Genomic DNA, 20409 nt, shown 5'->3' on the forward strand with positions numbered 1-20409 from the left:
CTCAAGAGAATTTCCTCCGAGAGGTGCCTTTGGAGATGCCTTTGTTGTGGATTGGTCCTTCCCACTTCTGTACGTGTTTCCTCTGGTCCCCGTCATTCTCCAAGTGTTTAGGAGGTTGCAGAGGTTCGGATCCCACATGACCCTTATTGCTCCGGATTGGGCCAGGAGAGCGCCTCATTGCTCCGGATTGGGCAAGGAGAGCGTGGTACCCGGACCTTCTAGAAATGTCCATCTGCCCTCCACGCCGTATTCCCTACCGATAAGATCTGCTCTCGCGGGAAGGAGGGATTTTAGGGGAGAGGGGTGTGTGTGTGTGTGCGCGCACCAGAGGTCAAGATTTTCAACCTTTACCCTTGGTATCTGAAGGGTTAAGATATAAGGATTGGGCCTCCCGGATGATGGCTTTCGGCCAGGTGGCTGTCAACCAAATCCCTGTACCGTTGGCGTAAGTTTTGCGACTGGTGCAGAGGACATGTCTATCCCTTTCAGTGTTACAGTCCCAAGGTTCTGTCTTTCATGCTTTCTTTGGCCCACAGGGGCCTTCAAGTGGGTACTATTAAAGGTTACCTTGCAGCGCTGTCTATCTTCAAGCGTTCGTCTGAAGAATGTTTTTACTTTAAGATTCCTTTGATTTCCCAATTTCTAAAAGGGCTCACTAATGTGTTCCCGCCGTCCCAGTTTCAGGTGCCGGTTTGGGATCTGAATTTGGTCTTGAAATTCCTGATGGGTGCTCCATTTGAGCCTTTGCACTCTTGTCCTTTGAGACTGTTTTTCAATACGGTTTTCCTGGTTGCAGTTACATCTGCTTGCACAGTGAGTGAATTGCAGGCACTTTCATCTAAGCCACCCTTTACTGTGTTCCACAAGGATAGGGTTGTACTGAGGGTACGTCCATCCTTTCTACCTAAGGTAGTGTATGAGTTTCATTTGAGCCAGAAAGTGGTACTTCTGCTCTCTATCCTTCTCCTTATCGTGGTAAGGAAGAGAAGCGACTCCATAGGTTGGATCCTAGGAGAGCTCTGAGCTTTTATATTTCTAGGATGTCCAGGGTCAGAGTGGACGATCGACTAATTTTTGTCTTTTTGGGGTATACTGGAGACAGATTGGGCCAGGCTTTTACCAAACCGACCTTGCCCAGGTGGATTATCCTCACCATTACTGAATGTTACAGATTGGCAGGCAAGGACCCTCCGAAAGGGTTGCAAGCTCATTCCATTAGGGGCGTGGCTACTTCCACAGCCCTTCAGTGGGGAGTTCCTATTAGGAATATTTAGGACGCTGCAACATAGGCTTCTATCATACCTTTGTCAAACATTACTCCCTGGATACGCTCCATGGTCAGGATATGGCCTTTGCTAAAGCAGTTCTTTATTCGTCACTCTGATTGGGTATTCTAAATTCTTTTCCCTCCTCCATTTTCTGGTACTGCTTTGGGAGTATGTCAAAGATGTGGAATACGTTGGAGGACACAATCCATTCGAAGAACAAGTTACTTACCAACTGGTAATGTTCTTTCCACATCGCCCTCCCAGCCTGCCCCTCTGGAGAATTTCCTATGCTGTTGCAGCTTACGTTCCCTCAAGGCTATGTGCAGTCAAGCAGGCATGAATGAGCATGTCGCACGTTATGGAGGAATACACATAAACTGAGGCTATTTGTGCCGTGCGCCCTATTTATAACGACAGAGGCCTTCGAGGGACATAGACCCGACACCATTTGCAGGACGCCCTCTGCCGAAAAATTTCCGAAGTAACACAGCTTTGGACATTACATGTCAAAGACGTGGAATACGTTGGAGGAACATCCAGTCGAAAATACGGCACCAGTTATTAAGTAACTTGTTCTTCTACTTTGTCACATAAATCACTTGCTGACTAAATTAATAATAAAAGGACTAATGTTCTCGTCGGCCAGGTATGAACATTAGAAAACAGCATTACATTTAAATATTTTTATCACCGCAGTGCATCAAGATAAATTCAAGGTTAGCAAAAATGTTGCAGTTATATTAATAATTCTTCTGTGCGAATCAATCCAGGCTCTCCGCAAAATTTCATCTGAGATTATACAATATTCTTTAATGAAATGCTGGAAGTGCTTAATTCTTGCATCGGAAAGTGTGGGGCATTCAGAAATCTGATGCTTCAAGGTCTCAGGTTGACTTAAATTCAGACACAATCTACGTATGTTAACATAGTGATTTTTGTAGGTCTTTGTAATACATCCTTTGTAGACCAAAGATTTAACCAGAATCGCATTTATAACTTTCGTATTTTTGAGTCTGGGAATAGCTCGACATAGGATTCTGATTTGTTCAAAATTTTTGTCACAAAAGCATGACCTTTAAACAAATGCAGTTTGGTATGATGTCTGGTTCCAATACAATGTCCTAACGATATTTTCTTTTTAGCCCAATAATAGGGACTCTGATATTCCCCTCAATTGTTAAACATTTTTGTCCTCCATAGTTGCATTTTAGTGTGTTTAGTTGTGAGAACATAAGTCAATATAGTTCCAAGAATGGAGGCACTCCCTGATGGCATGATGTACTTCCCATATAATATTTGTTTCCATTTATATTTAGCATAATGGAAATTTTTCCTAATTCATGGCGAATTGCACACATGGGAGTCGAAGTGGGAAGGTGTAATACGGACCTCCAAAAAATGCCCTCCATTCTTGACCAGTATAGCTCAGATTTCCATGTTCTGGTTTCTGCACCGAAGGTGAGAATCTGAACAATAATTTGGTTAAAAAAGGTTATTAAGGGTATCGATGAAAATTTTCCAAATTTAGCGTGAATTATGGCTGTCTGAGAAGTTTTAAATTTTCTACTTAAATCTAGATCGTATGGATTATCAGCCGGATGGTTACTGAGCCTTAGCCCCAGATACTTATATTCCAGTACAATCTGTAACTGCTCTCCTTGAAGCATCCATTTACTTAGCATTTTTCTCTTTCAACCTACTCCAGCAGTTATCCTGATTCCACATTTAGATTGGTTTATTTTCAGGCAGTTCATGTTAACATAGTCCTCCAGCTGCGAGAGCAGAGCTTGCAGCCCCCTGGGTGTGTTTCCCAACAACATAAGGTTGTCAGCCTAAAAAACCGAGAGGCCCGCATGTCTATGCAATCTCGGCGAGTCCGAAATGGCACCAGCAAATGAGTTGGGCATATCAGAAATGAAAAAGTTAAAAAGCGTAGCTGCAAGAGTACACCCCTGCTTAAGGCCCCTAAAGGTGGCAATGGAGCTTGCTAGATTGCTGTCCATCGAGAGACGTATTTGGACAGTGGTTTTGGAATGTAGTTCATTGATCCAGTATCGAAGAGAAGCGGGACAAGATGCTCTTTGTGCATCAATAGCTCTCGAGGGACCAAATAAAAAGCGGCTTGGAAGGCACTAATGGCCATATAAAACAGCAGTTTTTTTTTTTTACTCATGTAATTTGATAGCATGTAGAGCATGCAAGTTAATTGCAGTTCCAAGCCCTGGCACAAACCCTGTTTGGTTCGGATCTTGTTGATCAGTTGAAGAGATCATTGGTTAAAATCTAAGAGGCTCGCAAACAGCTTACCAGGGACGTCTAATAGAGTAATTGGTCTGTAATTCTTCGGATCATACCGATCGCCCCTTTTGTAGATCGCGACTACGATGGCTTTTTTCCAGGAAGTGGGTAACTGGCGTGTCAAGCTCACATGGAAAATTATGGTCATTAGAATCTTAGCCCAGGCAAACGGATGTGCTTTAAGCATATAATTAGACAGCCCATCCAGGCCTGGGGCACGGGAAGAACTAAGTTTCATGATAAGACACAGTATATCATCAATATCAAATTTAGGTAGTTATTGTGAAGATTCCAACATGACGATTGATGCACATGCCATAGGTTTTATAATATTTAATCCATACTTCATCCGATACAGCATTGATCTGTAAGCGCATCTGCGAAGACCCATTAGCAGAATTTAGAAGTCCCTGAATACAGGCCGAGTGTTTAGAAGCTATGCTTTCTAACGTGTTCAGCGTCCTGTTGATATGTCAGAGCTTTTCTAGATTTTAGCCAATTCTTATATTGGCATTTCAGGGATTTAAGCTTTGTTTTCTTAAGATGGAGAGAAAGGAGCAGGCTTGTCTCTTATCTGCTCTATAGCTGGCTATTCTATCTGCTAGATCGTGATCATATGTATGTAATTTTCTTATGCAGTTAAGAGCCATTTGTGCCCTCGTTATAAATCGGGCTCAGAAATACGGCCGGCTGCTCGGTATTATCTGATTTAATTAACAAATTATTCAGATTATCTAGAGATTTAGGTGTCCATCAGTATCTATTCCTGGAGTTGGAGATCGTGATATTATATGCTAAAGATGGATAGCAAGGTTTCTTAGAAATTGCCCAATTCCATGTCATAGAAACTATGCACCAGAAAATAGGAGGTTACAGACCCTTCTCCTAGCACATCGTGCTTCCAATTGCCAGGTTTTATAGACTGAAAAGCTGGGAGGGAGTTATAGGTACTCTTTAATGGGGGTGGGGTTTGAACTGTGGCTCCTCTGGGAGTAAAGCCATGGCCTGCTAGGAACTTCATGGGGATGGCTATAGATGTGTGATAGGCTGCTTTCCACTTATCTGAGGCTGGGCTTTTCTGGGAGTCATAATCTAGTTTTGTCTGCCGTTCTCAACCTGGGCTGCAGTTACCTTGTCTTGTTAATAGACAGCAGTATTGGCCTTGTTGGTCCAACAGGGGTGGAGAGTTTGCTTACCAGCTAACATTTGCAGGTCGGGCAATTTTATTAGTGCGTTTTGTGCGTTGCCCGTGTTTTCCTCCCAGCTATTTTTGCTGTTGTCATTTTAGACCGTGTTTTTATTTTTTTTATGGGGGGGTTGGACAACAGTGCCACGCCAACTCATGTAATGTAGATCAACTGCATGGGACATTTTGAAGATAGTTTACACTTTCAATCAGGAGGCACAGAGTAGAGAAGCAGTGGGAAGAAGAACCGCAGGTGAAGGCAGACGCACGGGAACAGACTTTGTTGGAAGAGGCAGGTGCTTTCATGCTGTCATTTGTGTAAGAAAGTAAGACAGACGCAAGTGATCAGAGTTGTAAGGTGTTTCTTGACCTTCTATTGGGTTTGAAAAACACCTATTTAATGCTAAATCTAAAGATGGGACCAACTATGACCATCAAATAATAACGCAGTCCTAGTAGAGTCTCAAAATAAAAGGGCCTATACTACTTATTGCTAATCCTTACTTCTCAATACAAATGGTGTGGGAAACAATGTTATGCAAAAGAGAAGTGTTCAAGAAATGATATGTCGGGATCTTCAAGCCATTGGTTTCCCTTCCTCACGTTTTCAGCACGGAACATTGCGGCACACTGGAGCTAAGCACACTCTGGCTTTTCTAGCACGAGGATGCAGTTCAAAACCTCAACATCCAGGCCTTCTTTGCCAAAGTCTCTTTGCCTTTCAAAGTCTCTTATTTCGGAGAGCCTGCTGCAACACGACAAACATTAAAGTTCCTTTCTTCTTAGGATTTAGCATATATAACTTCTTGGGTCATTTTCTATTCACCCCGGGTGCCCCTTTGCCGGGCTCTGACCAGATTTATATACTTTTCCAAACTTTCTTTACTTCATCAAAATCTAAGACCTGCGATTGTGCGCAGGATTTAGCTTGACCCGTCACAGGACCACTTCGATTCACAATTACTCGTTCTTTTCTTGGTATAACACTTTTCTCACTTTCGTCACTTCTCAGATGGATACCTTACAGAGACCTTTGATTGAGCACCCTAGCGGTGTCGGACCACACTGTCAAAGGTATTGTATCTTGTTTTTAAAGTTCTATCACTCATCAGCAGTTCACCTTTACATGCGTCTCATATCACACGCGTTTTAACAATGTTCATTCCAGTGCTCGCCATGCAGTGTTGCTGCTTGCAACCTTGACTTCAATACAGACCAGTCTTAATCGGTCTCCCCAACTCACCGGCTGTGTTGATTTCACGGATACCCCTCTGTTCTTGGAGCCAAGGACAGTGCCACAGCGGCTGTCATCTCTCCCCGCCTTGATGATGTATCTCTGACACACAAGATTTTTCAGTCTGGTTTCCTGGTCTTACACTATCTATTCTTGAGTTTTCTGGAAAGTAACGGTTCCTTGTCGAAAAGGTCAAGGGGATTTCCCTCCTTGTGATCCTCTTCTGTTTTGCTGTCTTTCTCGCCTCTAAACTGTTTCTTTGTTTTCTTTCTTTGCCTCGCTCAGAGTGTGCTCTCGTGCTCCGCCTTTTATCCGTGTGGGGAAGTTGAATGGAAGTCAGTTGAGAGTAATTGTCAATAATTGCCCAACCTATGCTTTGGGACATGTCGGGTCCACTGCTCAGGTGTTGGTCTATTTTCTCCCATAGCGGGCTGTCTGTGTGAAAGTGTTTGAGTTGTGAAGAGGGGGCAGGGTAGAGTTAATAAGTATCCTACCTGGTAGGATGGGGGAGAAGGTGTTACAGGAAAGGGGATACCGCGTCCCACTATCTGGCGTCCCACTCCCTGAAGAGTCCTCACTCGGGTGATCCTCCCACACTGGTCCACCCCCAGGATCCAAAAAGTGACCGCCTTCACCTGGATGACAGATCCGAGGGGACTAGTGGGTGAGATACCTTCTGGTTTCTAACACTTCTCGGCATTTCTTACCGGAGTGGCAGGAGACCCAGGGGAGCATGGCAGGCTAATGGGAAGACCCCGAAGCTACCGGCAGCAGCAAGGCTGTCAAACACAGTTGTGCTAAATAGCAGCAATGATATGGGCAAGTGAAGGTGAGACCAGAGGGAGACCTGAAAGACGATCTGCTAAGTGAGAGACACCATTCCCGAGTTAACTGTGCCGCAGTAACATGCCGTGCTTCGGAAACTCTGAGATACCTGTGAGTTTGCACAGTGATGGTGGGAACCCTGAGGCGTACAAACGGGCACATGAAGTTAAAAGTGCATATTGAACATCAATTTAGTCAATTAGAAAGCCAGAATGTGCACAATTCCTCATGCCTGAGATGTCAATATGGGGAAAGTTGGAGAAAATATTATCACAAGCAGATGAATGTTAATGAAGAAGCTGAAAGACATTTGCACAAGTATCCATATACAAGATGTCCTTATGGGGCAAGTTGGAGCAAGCACTGCCATAAACAAATTAATATTGGTGGAGAAATGAAGACAGAACTTGAACAAGTCATATGTGAGATGCCCATATGGGGAAGCTTTGGACAAGTAGTATCTAAAGTCAATGAAGTATAGACACTACTGTAGTATGACTGTGGTATACCGGAAACAAAGGACATTGAAATGAACCCTGATAAATGACAGATATCAGGCAGTGAGCCTTTTGGGGGAAAGATACCTGGCAGGAGAGTATACCAGGGGATCTAAAGAATCGATTGAAGAATTCCTGGCAGGGGAGTGTCCAAGGAAGTCATCTTTGAGAAGTTGGGTCAAAGACACGTTTGCCAGCCCTGGAACATTGTTATATGGAAGAGACATTATTGCGCTCCTTAATAAAAATTTTTTGGGGAAAAGGCACTTTCGCCATCCTTCCTGAATTAAACCAGGGGAAGGAAATACCCTTCGGATCCAAGGAAATCTCCTTAGAAGAAACAATTGTTGTTGGATTCATCCATTTGCTTTACATTTGAACACTTTTTGGCTAAACCTAGATCGGAGAAATCTTTCCCTATACTACCTGGTAGTTAATTTCTAGTGTGAGGGCTAGATATGTTTTGGACGCACGGACAGTTTACATAATTTTGACTAAACACAGACTGATATTTACCTTTAGTTTCCTATGTAGGCAAACTCCTTTTAGGATAGGGACAGAAAGGCCTTTATGCAACCCCTTTTCTTTCAATAAAGATATGATGTTGAGAGCACTACCACTTTGTGTCCGCCTCTTATTTCTGACTCCTCACAATAGGCAGAGAGGAAAAGCGAGCAGATTTGGCTGGAAAGAAAAGCTACTCTGTTTTTGGAGGTGTTAAACAGAATAGTGAGACCATCTGGTATTTAATATCCGAGAGACAGTCTGAGGGTTTTGGTAGGTAGGTCAGTGGAGAGTTCAGGAATAGAGTAAAAACAAAATGTGGGTGTCTTATGCAAAGAGTTGTTACGAGAACCCAGAGGAGGAGATAAGTGCCCCGAGAGCCGAAGTGCACATTGTGAACAGGAGGGGACCCAAGAGGGAGCCTTGCGGAGGACCAACATTAAGAGGCCTCTGTTGAGAGGTGCTGTTTTCCAGGAAACGCGGATATGATGTGGTACCAGGTAGGACTCGATCCAGGCAAGTGCTTCATTGCGATTCCCAAGCACAGTGTATTAAGGGGATCAGAATCATTGGTAACAAAGGTAGCAGATACATTGAAGAGGATTGGTTGGGATGTTTAGGAGAGGCACAGTGCACATCAACCCACTGCGCTTTTTTTATAGCTGTCCTTTGGGTTTCTCTTCTTGAATAACTCAAAGGTAAATATGTAATGCATTGTTCAAAAAAAAAAGTTACAGATAAGGATTTGTTACTGAAAAATGATTATCAGGTTTTTAGATTGTGGTAGAGGCTCGGAGGTAATATAAATTGTCCTTGCCACTGGCAATCTATATTTTCCTAGTTGATTATATTGTTAAATATTCATGTGGGAAAGAGACAGTCAGTGATTGGTGTGGGGATCTCGATACTATGCTTAAATTATGGTTCAAAAGAGCTGTATTCAGTGTTGGCTGAATTAGGATTTGGGTTGGACAAGTGCTTAAGAAGTTGGGGAAACACTCGAAACTAAACCAGGAATGCTATATAAAACGGTGTCATACTGGGCCAACAAAATAATTTGTTTGTATATAGCGCTTTTATCTAAAGCAATTTACATAGGACATACATTACTATTATTACCCAATAGAAATTGGTACTCATTTATCGACCTTGACATGATCAAAGACTAAGTTGTCCTTGCAGGGATTTAAACCTGCAGATCAAACACAGATCACAGTAACAAGCGTTTAAACCGCGTTTAGTCCTGTGTTCACCACCCAAGTAGATTGAATGTTCCAAATCCTAATCTTAAGTCTTCGCCACACCTAGCCAACACTATTTGAGAAATTGTGTTTCAAAAGATGACCCACTGAGAAGGCTGAAGCCGCCTAGCTACCACTACTTAAATACAAAATGTTGTAACCTGCGGCCTACTAAAGAGTTCTTAAATCCTATTCTCAGTCTCTAAACTAATCAAACCAACAAGTGTACCTGGGGAATCTCCTTTGAGGCACTTCCTGGACTTTCTTAGGCCATTCTGCTTCAAACCCACCCCACTCACGACCTTTCCCTGACGGTTCCACAGTCTTCACTTCTTGGGCTTCGCTGGGGAATTCCAATCACTCCTAGGTATTCCCTGGTGTTGGTTGATCAGGACTGTCGGATAGTCTCCCCTGGACCTCCGGTTGCTCAGGATTTCACATATAGTTTATCCTGGACCTTCAAACTTTCGGCATTCACTACTGCCCTTCTTGAGCAATGGGGTTCAGAATTCATGACTGGTCCTTGGCTTTGATGGGTATGTGTATGTCTCTACCCCATCACCTTATTCGCCATCCTGTTCAGTCGGCTGCAATCCTCAGACACTCATGTGGGTTTCAGTTCTTCTCTAGGGGTCGCTTTCGGAAGCCATTGAATGTCTTTCTAATCTTTCCCCCGGGAATATAGCGTAGCTGTAGGGCCCTTATAACCTAGCGTCCTCTTCCATGGCGTGGCAGCTCTCTCCTTCCAGCCTCAACAGACTTGCATTGTCTTCCTCCAAGCAGTCCTACCCTACCTCGTTCTTCCCTTGGAAACGGAGGATGCAGGTGTACCTGCTTATGCCCCATTGATACAAGATACTGAATGTTCCCAGCATGAAGCTGTGGGGGTTTTTTTCCAAGGCTGACTTTGTCTAGTTCTTCCCCCCAGTGCTCTCATATTCTATGCAGGGATTACCTGCTGTAGCGAGTCAGGACTCAGACCCTCTGAAGACATGATACATAATATTTTAATAAAGCAAACTATAAGGCCCAACTTTACCTATCACTATGGGTCCCTGCCTAGGTTATTAACTAAGGTGCTTGTTAGTCTGTCGTGAATGTCCAAAGAAAGCTGTCCGCTGTCCAAAACTACCTTAAGTGACCTTACCAATGTGAAAACTAACTTGGGTCGGGAGAATTACTCATTTCCCCTCAGGGTACTTCTATTACCAGTCCGTAGGATTCTTTTTGTCTCTTGTGACAGTCTCTGTAGTTCTTTAAATGAGTTCTTGAGTTCTCCCTCCTCTTTGGGAATCCTTTTTGGGGATCTTTTATAAGCTCTATACGCCTGGTTGTTGGTCTCCATTACCGTAGATTTCTTAGAATACCATTTCACTGAATTTATTTCACTGAAAATGGCAGGGGAAATGGTATATGTGTAAGGTATAATAGGTGGGGTGTAGGGTAAGGGTACAAGTTAGGGTAGGGAGGGTTGAGGGTTGGCTGCAGGGGGCGGAGAGGTGGTCTCACCCCACATTATAAAAAGAAAGTACAAAGTAGATTCTGTTTTACGGTGAAATGGTTTCGGTGTAATCCCCATTAGGTGAAATATAGTCGAAGGAATCGCATACATCCGTTGGTCTCAACATATCAGTGGAAGGGACTATAGCTGTGGTAGGCTTTCCCTCCTGTACAATTATAGTTCAGCTTGTTTTGGTCCTCTTGACTTTGCATATGTCTCAATGGACTATTTCGTAACATTCTTTCTCTTTGCGATTATTACCTTCTTTTACAGAATATCGATAACTTTCCCCTTTTCCCAGGGTATTTGTTAGCTACTGTTCAATTCAGATTTTCAATAATTCTTTCTCTTGTACCACAACATTTGGAGTTAATTTGTTTCAAGGTTAACTTTGTTTCATGGATTCTACTGAGACGAGTTGCTTGTGTGGTATGATTCCTTCGGGGGCCTCTCATGCGTCCCGTTTGCCCTGTTGCCTTTGCTTTCGAAGGCGAATGTTCTCGGAGCCTTATTCCTTGGCGACCTCTCTGATCATGGACCACCGTCGCCTTATCTTTGTTGGCGTTTCCCCTCCTTGCGGCCTCTCGTTTCCTCCCTGTGTCATGGTGCTCTGATGAGTGACCGGACAAGCCCCTGGGTCTACACTGGTGGCAGCATTAGCGATGGTTTGTGGACCAGCTGTACACCATGGCTCCTCCTTCATGGTTTTGCCATTAACTTCCTCCGCTTTGGGTTCGCCATATTCCTGGCATCCCGCTCTTCTGTATTGAGTGAGTTTGAAAGTCGCTGGCTTCTTAGCTTCTTCCTTCTCCAGGTGTTTGAGGCCTTTCCAGGCCTACATATGCATTTCCCTCTCTCATCTCTCTCCCTGGGTCCTTGAGTGTACGCTAATCAACTTACTCATCCTTGTCCCCTAATTGGGCGTCTCTCCCCGTGAGGTCCCACTTGCTTCGTCCCCCAGGGAGGGTGTTGCAGAGCTGGTTCACCTCCCTAGCCTTACAGGGAGCGGTTCCCCCTTGGGGAGAAGGACCAATTCCCTTAATTCGTCCCACTATCTATTCCTAGTCTTCCTCTCAATATCTCATTTTTGATTGAGACAGTGGGAACAGACCTGATTCATTGACAAGCAGTGCCCAGATGTTTGTCTTTAACTACTGGCTTACACTGGATACACAGGCACCATAGCGGCACACACAGCATATTTATGACTGAAGTGGCAGTGCCCCAAAAGGAATAATACCACTTGCTGGGTGGGTACTCCATTTATTTACCCAAACTCCTGTTTGCCTCCACCGGCCTGGTGCTCTTCCAGATAATGCGTGGCCCCAGCCAGCATGGCGGAGGGACCTGTTGGTAGCTTGCAGGACCTAGCTTATGCATAATTCCACCTCTGGATGGACGGTAAGGTTTTTCAATGATTGCGAACCACTGACCATGCTCTTCGGTTTTCATCCTGCTCTGCTATTAAGGCAGGGGGAACATTTTTGTACTAGTGCAACTGAGTAAGTATTTCATTTCCAATGTATTGCCAATCCTTGATCGGGTCTATAACTTTGTAAAATACAAACTGGTGTTGCTTATAATTGGCAGGGATTCTTGTTTGTGTATTAACCGGTATTCCCCCTTTACTTTAAAAAAAAAACTTCTTATACACTTATTCAGTTTACGTTCACTTCATCAGACCATTACTACTTCATGCATGTACTACTTCTTACGTTTACTTAGTGTTGAAAGAAGTGAAAGACCGAAGACGTAAAGGTATGAAGAGGTAATTGTGTGAAAGTGAATGTATAGCGAAGTAGATGCTGAATAAGTAAAGACATACATCCGTATTTGCCATGTAGTAATATTTGGTGTTTTTATATACAGCATCCGACTGGGGATTCCAATTTCAGAGCACTATGTAACTGGGGTTACTACTTACCGATATTAGCCACTTTTGCAGGACTCTTTTTCACATGCAGGCAATGCAGTACTTTTTCGCATGCGGGCGAAAGCATGAGTCACGCAGAGGATTATCCAACCCATGTGGTCCTCACAAACACGCGTGCTTTCTGTGTAGAGCAGCTCCCTAAAACATATGGAGCAGTACCATGTATCTTTAGGACTGGTAGTTGCCAAGTCTCCTTCCCATTTGGCTATACCTTTCTCATCGCCTTTTACCCATGTGTCTAGTAACCAACAGGAGTAAGCTAAACGACTGGCCTTTCTCATTGGGCGTCCAGGTTAAATTTGGTGCCCTTTATGCCCAGAGTCCTCTTTTTATGTCCATATGCAAATTGTATGCTATACACAAGGCAGTTGCCAATATTTAAACTAACTTACATTTACACTACATATGTTATTTACATTTTCCAAACTGTCATTTTTAGGCAATCCAACTTTAAACAAGAAAATCCTGACTGCATCATCAATTCCAGGTTCCCCTTCTTCCTGGTTACCGTTTGAACCAAATTGGTGGAATCTCTTTGTAAGTGAAGATTGCTGCATTCTTTCTGATCCAGCTATGAACTTGCTTAAAGGTCGAAATTAGCGTCTTTTTTTTGGTTCGCTATGTTTTGAGTGAATGTATTTGTCACAGTAATATGTATTAATCAAGTCATCGGTATATAGTGCAACTTTACATTCTCCATTATTATAATTGAAAGTTGAAAATGCAGATTGTCCCCCTGCGCTATCTAGTTCAACAATTACACACCAAGACCTCTATTAGAGTTAAACTTAACCAGGGGGGTATGTTGTCAGAAGAAATTCCAACTGGAAGAGGACTGAAGCAAGGTTGTGCACTTGCAACTCTACTCTTCAACTTTTATATTCATGACATATGCAAAGATTTGGAAATCCCACACAAGGCATTGGAAATCCCACGCTCCTTTCCACCCAAGATGGGAGATAAGAAAGTCTATTATTGTTTGCTGACTTTGTAATCATCGACCAAACTCTTGTAGGCTTACAGAGGCAGTTAGATGCCTTAGGAACCTACGCGACTAAAAACCAACTTTTCAGCAATGCCGCGAAGTCAAACATCTTACTACTACCTAGGGCAAAAAAACAGCAAATAATAAAAGAAAAATGGTGGATTGGCAGTGAAAAATTAGAAATTGTACAAGAGTATAAATATTTGGGAGTTAATATTAACACCAGTTCAGGAGAATTAACATATAAAACGGATGTGATGAATAAAATGAACACTTTTCCAGCTCAAGCTAAGGTTTTATCGCAAGTTCACTAAATTCTCTTGTAAGCCACTATTGCTTTTTATGTGCAAAAAGTAATCCCAGTAATTACGTACAGCACTCACTCTAAAAAAAAAAAAAAAAAAAAATATCAGATCAGCCTAAATGGATTACTTGGAGGGTAAATTTGGAAATCGGTCCTGGGTTTGCCTAGAAATATACCAATTCTAGTTATTTGCTATGAGCTTGGCCTAACATTGCAATCAGTGGTAGACGGGCAGACGTTGTCCTTCTACAGAAAATGTTTGTTGCAGGAGGACAATAAAAGTACTTTAATACCCATAATAGCAGCCGCCCCCGCAACTGATAGCCATGGTAATAATTATCTTAATCTTTGGGAAGATCATTGTAGATCACTATTGATAAAATACGACATCGAACAACTATTGATAGCGAACCCAGATGGTGCCAAACGGAAGTTATATCAATCTGAATGGATCAATCTATGGGCCTAATGTCAAAGATATTGTTTAATGAAAATTGGCTACTTCACTATCAAAGCGAGAAAACCGCTACCAAAATATCTATCAAAGTTTCCGGATCCTGTTTATTGGAACTCTGTTAAGATTCATCTTGATCTTTGGCCCATCAAGACGGTTTTAGCTATTCGATTGAAGGGATCTGCACAAACAAATTCATGGCGCTTTTGCTGTGATGTTTTAGCAATCAAAACTTTAAAGCACATTGTTACTCAATTCCCCAGCTTTGTCTCAACTCAGGAAGGAGAGCTTTTAGTTTTTGGGAGATTTTATTCACTTTTTTGTACTGAAATGTGGACAAGAATATTCAATGCTTAGCATATCTCCTTTGAATATAGATACAGTATCCTTGTTAAATAATTTGAAACTTTGAGAAACACAATTTTTACTGCACTATTGAAATGTTTACATGACCTTAATTGTTACAATGCTTTACGATTTTTTAACTTGTTAGATTGTGATTTGTAATGGGATATATCATTGCGATTTTTATTTTCAAACCGTGTTTTGATCAGCTCGGATGATACTGTATGTTTAAATGAAATAATCTTGTAATTAAATGTGTTTTGAAAAGGTTAAAGTGTTTAACCAAATAAAGTATTGAATTGATTGATACCGATAATTGAAAGCAGGTCTTTCACCGAAATTTGAATTTTATGTTTTTGAAGTTTCCTATTTCTTTATGCCTTGAATTAAAAAAATAACTAGACTTGCATGTCTGCATACTGATAGAATGCATTCTGTTTTTAAAGGCAGTTGTATAGGCAAGTATAATATAGGTGCTTCCAATCCCATTTAGATGATCAAAGCCCGCGAGAGGCTTTTTAAATTACTTCTGATCTGATAAATGTGATTCGGGGTTGTATTTGATTTATTTAGAAATTACAACTGATAGTTGTTGCCTGAAAGATTTCCCAGGTTTCCCTGATTCATTCCAATGTTATCCCTATGGACTCCTTTTACGTAAAATGGGGAATTACAAAACTATCTTCCTGCAAAGCAAGTGCGCTGTTGTAGTATGAACCATGTTGCCACTGGCAGTGGGCGTGCCACCGTGCATGGTCACCTATGTAGGCTCGCCAGGCTTTTTACTCTTGGGTGCCAGACATGGAACTACTTGAACAGATGTGTTTTAATTTCTGTGAGGGGAGAATGCATGTGTTGCTGAAGGTGAAATCTGGACTATGTCGAACTGCTGGAGCCAACCCTTGAAGTTTTCAGCTCTACTTTCCAACAACCCTTTTTCCGTTCATGTTACTGGCGTTCCCTTCCCACTAAACTCATCAGTATTGTTTGCAAGTATTCGGTGTACAGTAGCCACTCTATATTTGTGTAAGTCACTGGAAAATGAACGCCATTGCACAGTAATGTTTTAATTGGAATGGGGGTAAATGTTTCTCATTAATATGTGCGAGCGACCAAGCCCAATGGGGAGCCCAAACCAACCAAAGGAGGGGAGGGGAGGGGAGGGGTGGGTGGGTAGGTGGATGGAGAAGTGAAGGGGCAGAAAACATGAAATCCTGTCTGTCCTGGTTGTTGGACAAATGATCTCTCTCTTAATGTGTTCAGTCAGAACAAAAAAAGCACATGTGTTGCTTACTCCAAGTCCCCTTTTTTTGTTTCTCCCCGGTGTCCCACTAAAAATGTTTGACGCTCCCAAGTCTTGTTTGGACATAAGCAGAGGGGTAGCTCTAGTGCGCGAGGCTGCCCCGCAATGGAAACTGCACATAAAGTGAACTTGTGACTGGTAATGGATTACCTGTATAAGAAATAGATGGAAGAACTCCCCATGACTCTAGGTATATCTGGGAGCTGAACCAAATAACAATGCATACTATATCATTCTGGATAAATGGATCCCTAGTTGTATCGTTTGCATTGTTGATATTGTTTAAAATTGCAGTTAATGCATTAGCAAATCAGTATGGCCGCAAACTGCACCTACACTACTGATGATAATTTGACTTGCCCCCTGCGTGCAGCCCTCCCGCTGTTGGCATTATTCCTTCAGCTGAACACTTATTCTGGGAACCGCCAATATTTTTTTGAACATGGTTCACCTGCACAAGTTACAAACAATCAAAACATGGATTTATAAAGTGCTGCCTCGGATTGAGCAGTTTTCCTGCACCTCCGTTATTCTCTGCTTTCAGTGTATGCCATTTCTGGACTTTTGTCACCTAGGAGAAGTTGTTGTAAGCATTTGGTGATGTTTCACATTTGCAGTGGCGGATAAATAGTGAATGGGCACAGCAGTCATTACATTAGTGTTAAGCCCCTCACCCATGTCCTCCCTACCAATCCCAATTAGTTTGGGAACATGTGGTGTCAAAGCAATGCTATGTTTAAGGAGAGAGGAGTAGTGTTGACTATGCTTGTGCCATAAGTTGGCCGAAGTACCATTTCCTTTTTTGTGTGTGCATTTTGCACCATGTAAGCCAATTAGGAGTTTTAATAAGTGGGCCAGTGTCCTCTCTCCTTGCGTTCTGACTGGCGGCAGCATTTTACACAGTCCCATGCCTGCCTGCAACTTTAGGCACTGTCTCTCAGACACTGTCAGTGTTTTGGTTGCTGTCAATGGCTTAGTGTTTGTGTTGCAGTGTGCCAATCTATTTCAGTCCCCGTCTGTGTCTCTGAGTTACCACCTCTCTGTCTTTGTCTCATCTCATTGCCTTCTACATTTTAGGCTCTCGTTCTCTGTCGTAGTCTCAGTCAACGTTTCCATCTCAGTCTCAGTCCGGCTCCGTGACTGTCTTTCTCAACCATACTCTGTCCCAGCGCATGTCTTATCTGTCTCCATTCTGAGTTGCTTCGTCTGTCTCTTATTCTTTTTCTTACAATATGTCCCTCTCTGTCTCATTCTTGCTCTGTTTTTCTCACCCTTGCTCTTTTCTTCCCCTCTTTTTTTCCTCCCTTTTTTTCCTCCCCCTTTTTCCTCCCCTTTTTCTGGCTAGTATGGTGCTTGTCCAGGTCAGAAATGTCACACAGGAAGACTTAGAAAGATTAAAAGATTTCTTGGGTAGTTTCTGCGGGACCTAGACCCCGAATGCATACCATGTTATGTAATCCATGCGACTATGCCTCTGTTATGCTGAAACCGCCTTCCCCAAAGTCAGCATATGATCTTTGCTTGATATTGCTACATTTTCCAACTGGCTTGGGTAGTGGGTTCGAGGTATGAATGGAGTTTAAGCTAAGTGTGAAACTTGCATGTAAGCAATGAGCTGACCAGGAGATGTTAAGGCGTAAATGCTGCTCAAATGGTTCTCGACTAGAAGTGGCTTATGGCCTTCACACTATCGGATCTCCGGTGCATCAGTTATAACTTGCATGTTTATGTGAATGATGCATTTCTTGTGAACTGGTGCGGGTGCACCAAGACCCATAGTATTCCCTCTTGAACAAAAGGTACTTACAGTAGCAACCAGTTCACCTACAGTTGATCTCCTATGTATGTCTATATTGCAATTCTAGGTGGCACAGTCCTGCTTTATGGTTTTGTAATGACCAGTGTGAACGTTGATGACCGCTGGGGCCGGGGGCGGGGGCATTTTAATGATGCCATAAAGTTATGATAAGACCGTAATAAAAATAAGAGTAAACCACCATAGGGGAGGAATCTGGGAATATATTTGAATACCGCGAAACGTTTTACACTTTTCTATAACGCCCGAGTGTTCATTATTTTTCTTTAAAATCCTGGTGGACAATGGTTGGGTAAAATCGCCAGTTATTAGCCTGAGGCAATGATTTCCCTGAGGGCTCCCTGGAGGGACATGCGCTGTAGAGCTGCTGAGACGGCGCTTTCAGCAGCACACCTGGTGAATGAGGTTTGGGGGTGGACTGGGTGAAGGCCACCTAGTCGTCATGTCCTGACTTCGCTGGCTTATACCGGTTTAAACAATGGGACCTTACGATTGGCCGAAAGTGTCAGGAGGCGGTGGCCCTATGCCCCTCACCTGAGGAGGACTACGCCGGATATCGTCAGACCAGAGCGACCGACTAGGAAGCAAAAGATCACCGGATGACGAGAGATGCGATGGAAGACGTACGGCAGCCATATACAAGGATCACTAGTGTTATGTCTTGGTGGCGGGAGAGGTCAAACGGAAGTGACATGTATTGTAAGGGACCAGACCATGGGGAGATGCAAGGAAGAGGCTACCTGGCGGTGGGTTGGGTGTTGTCCATTTATGTGGTTGGCAAACCAACAATAAAGGGTGTCTTGCCTTATTCATTCTCAATGTGGCTTCGTAGTCCTCTGTTTTGATTTCCGTCAACAACGATTAGGTTCTGGTTAATTTGGGTTAAAATGTTTTTGTACATTATTGATGATGCAATTCCTGAGGCTACATGGCATTTTTTTGGGCCACCGTAGAAGGCTAAGAGCTTCAAGCTCGATCTCTATGCGTGCAATGTAAAATGTAAGCGGTATTTAATAAGCCAGTAGAGGCTAACCGTCACATGCTGCCTCATCCCTTCAGCTTGCTTGTTCTTTCATCTGCATAGTTTCTTGATGGGGCTAACGCAGATTCATGCCTTTACATTTAAAATAATATAAACAATTTCAAACGGCAAACTCATGACCTTTGGCAGTGCTTGCCTTTTTATATAATGGAGTGGGGTGCAGATCTGCTGGAGAATGATCTTTACATTTCCAGTTCAGATTGGTGGAATGGGAAGGAGCGATTCTGTTGGAGCTCAGGTAATTTGTAGTCCACATCAAGACTGCTTGCGTTTCTGGACTGGGGTTTAGAGGTACAGCATCAACTGGTAAATGGATTGTGTTTGCGAGATGCTGATCGAAGGAGGTTGACTGTCCATTCATATTTTACATGTGGATTTTTGACACCAACATAGCTATTTATAAAAGGGTGAGGAAAGGGACTGTACTATTTGCATTGTGCATGTGAGATAGAGGCAAGCCGTCTATTTTCACCCCTGAAAAGCAACCATTTACAGTGAGCGATGCAGCTGGACAGCAGCCCATCATCCTCCCCTTGTTGCCTGACCTGGAAAAGGACAGCAAGTGAGGTTGATGCGTTGGTCCCCACCCTTAGCTTAAACTCTGTTTAAATACTGAATATATACATTTAGCTGAGCAGCAATTTGGGTGGGGCTTCTATGGACAGCACTAATCGACTGTTACGGCGATGAGGCCAGACCACATGAGAGCCTGTATCGCCCCCCCCCTCCCCACCCCGCCACCCCCTCTCATCAGCCCCATGCTCTTTCAATGCCAGTGCCCTTGGGTATGAAGTGCACATGATATCCGCTCCACCGCTGCTCCATCCTAATACACTCCGGGTCCTGGAGAAGGGAGGAAAAGAGTAAGGCAGAGTTGCTCCTAAGTCTTCTCAGGGTGTTGCCTGGAGGTGCAGCTGGAGGGCTGTACAGGTGCCTAGAACTCAACGCTAGTGTGAGAAGGATTGCACTAAGCCACTGATAACCAGCAAGTAGCTTGGGAACAGCCTGTTGCTCAAAGTACCGTAAAATGTTGCTCGCCAGTTTACAGACTTCCAAAAAGTCTGGACTCGGTTCAAAACAAGCAAAGGAAATGGGATTCCATAGAAGTCTATGGAGGGCAAGGTGCAAAAAAAACATCTTTCCTAACACCCAACTTTCCATCATAGAATAATTTGCATAAGCCTAATTTGTTCTGGCATCATTTGCGTGTGATGCATTCATGTATGTTTGTCAGAAATATTCCATGCTCGTTGCAGTGTCCTGCTGAAAAAATATTGTCTGATAGTTTGCACGTATGGCATTTGGATAATGTGGAAATGAGCAAGATGCATGCCAGACTGTCAATTTTTAAAGTAAAATGCTCATCCAAATATCAAAGGTAGAACTCCCAAACCATCCTGTACAGTGGTCTTTGGATGCACCACTATGTAATCGACATTGCTGCAGTAATGTGCTTAAAATACACCATTTACAACTACGTTTCTCAAAAATTTCTTTGGCAATACCCCCAAAGCCCCAATAAAGTCCATTTGGTATTCTACATGTTTTGATGAGTATTAATCCTTTGTGCTTACAAATGCCCCATTTGCCACTTACATTTCTTACAATTATCCACCTAATAACAAACTGAATTAAAATGAAAACTATTACAAATTACCTTTGCCTAGATTTGC

General features: G+C 43.0%; 1 protein-coding gene across 2 annotated transcripts in view; it reads left to right on the top strand.

Annotated features, from left to right (window-relative positions):
• ADISSP (adipose secreted signaling protein) overlaps positions 1 to 20409 on the top strand; it is a 627791-nt gene that overhangs the window by 151180 nt on the left and 456202 nt on the right. Inside the window, exon 2 of one of the 2 annotated variants that reach the window (XM_069632259.1) lies at positions 12927 to 13024. The exons of the other annotated variant lie outside the window; for it this stretch is intronic. The gene's annotated coding sequence lies outside the window, so the exon portion shown is untranslated. The remainder of the gene's footprint in view (positions 1 to 12926; positions 13025 to 20409) is intronic. 2 annotated transcript variants of the gene reach the window in all.

This window comes from Ambystoma mexicanum, chromosome 6q (assembly GCF_040938575.1).
Source record: "Ambystoma mexicanum isolate Mex_15411 chromosome 6q, UKY_AmexF1_1, whole genome shotgun sequence".
Lineage (NCBI taxonomy): Eukaryota > Metazoa > Chordata > Amphibia > Caudata > Ambystomatidae > Ambystoma > Ambystoma mexicanum.